The sequence below is a fragment of the Physeter macrocephalus genome, chromosome 10, assembly GCF_002837175.3.
Source record: "Physeter macrocephalus isolate SW-GA chromosome 10, ASM283717v5, whole genome shotgun sequence".
Taxonomy (NCBI): Eukaryota; Metazoa; Chordata; class Mammalia; order Artiodactyla; family Physeteridae; genus Physeter; species Physeter macrocephalus.
Window position 1 is genome coordinate 71025247 of NC_041223.1, and position 1958 is coordinate 71027204.

The window sequence follows — 1958 nt, forward strand, 5'->3', positions numbered from 1 at the left end:
AAAAAAAAAAAAAAAAAAAAAAAAATTTGATCCTATAATCCCTCTCTAGCTATTACCTATTTTTCTGTTCTATAACCTTTAAAGCAGAACTCAAGGATTTTCTAAATTTCCAATCTTCTCCTCCCCCCCCGCACCTTTTGTCACCAAATTTTCTTATTAGGAAAAAAACCATAAAAGCTGAAAGATTGGTCCAACGATCCACTTAAAGGGAACAATTATTTTGCCATATTTGCTTTATATGTATATTTTTAACTGCTTCAAAGAACATATACATGATGCATCTAAGAACAAGGGGGTTCTACATAACTTCAATAACAGTATCCCCACTTAAAGTAATGCTTCCCTAATTTAACATCTAGTCCATATTCAGATTTTCCCATTTGTCCTCAAAATGTCTTTTGCAGCTTTCTCACTAAAGCAGGATTCAAACAAGATTCTGACTTTCTGGAACAACTAGGCCTGTTTCGTTGAATGTTTCTTTGTCATTAATTAATTAATGTCATTAAACTCTTCTATCCCTCTGCACTTACTGTAAACTGGAAGTTAGCATTTATTCGTTTCAGGTTAAACCTTTTGTGTAAGACGATGCTCTGATCTCCGCAGTGTATCACACAAAGTATGGCTTCGTGTGATAAGTATGGACTAGTGATAAGTTTAGACACTTGTTAGGTCATCTGGTAGGTGATGGCTACCAGGCTTAGTCTTCACTGTTCAACCACTCAGTCACCAATATATTCCACATCGCTAAATCTAATCAACATTTGACCTTAGAACACTTTGTTCAGTTGGCTTGCAAGGCACTAACCACACCTGCCAGATTCTCCTCCCATTACTGGCTGCTGGCCCAGTCTTCCTTTCTCTGAACTTAAAGCATAACCAGAGGTCGACCTTGGGCTCCTTGCCCCCCCTGCTCATACTCACTTCGGGAATCTCACCTCATCCTAAGGATGGTTATATTCGCCTCCCTATGTGACCCTGCCACTTGGATATCTAATAAGAGGTCTGAAGGCTGCCGTCCAAAACCAAACTCCTTGTTTTTGCCTCTTAAACTTCTCCTCAGCTAATGGCATCTACATTGAGAAGTTTCTCAGCCAAAAAACAGCCCTGAATTCCTCACATCCTTCATCTGATCTTGGCTCCATCTAAAATCTCACCATCTCTATTATTACTCTTGTTGAAGACATTTGTGTCTTGCTTGGATGATTTCAGTGACCTCCAAGTTGGTCTTTGTTTTGCCTTATTTGCGTCTCCTCACCTAGTCCAGTCTATTCACATAGCAGTCAGTGATCCCTTAAAGGTCTAAAGTCTTTTACTTAGATGGCTTCCCACCTATAGACGTTAAGGACTTTACAATGGTCTACAGGGCCATAACTTACCTGCCCTACACCCCACCTCACTCAGTTTTGAGTTTCCTTCTTGCTCCCTGCGTGTCCCACACTGGCCACCTTTGCTGTTCCTCCAGCGCAGCTTGCGTACTGCCCTTAGGACCTTTGTGGCTGCTGCTCTCTGTGTACGATGCGCTTCTTCCATAAAACTTCATGGATAAATCTTTTGGTTCGAACGTCATCTCAGGCCTGTTCTGACCACTGTTTAAAATTGCAGCATGACATCCTGCTTCTTTTTGCTGTTTGTTTTTTTGTTTTGTTTTTTTCTGTAATATACTATATAATTAATCGTTGGACTCCCTTTGCGAGAATGCAATGAGGGCAAAGATCTGTGCTCGCTGAAGTATCACAAGTGCCTGCAACAGTGCCTGGCACATGGTACATGCTCAAATATTTTGTGAAAAACTTTCAAACTACTTCAACAGTTTGAAATTTTCAAACTTTTCAGATTAGTATTTCATTAAACACAAGATTTAGTGCATCAGAATATCCCATTTGTAAGGTTTTACAGTATTAAAGAATGGACATAATTAAGCTGACACTTTATAGGCTGGCTTGAGGGTTTTGTGCTCC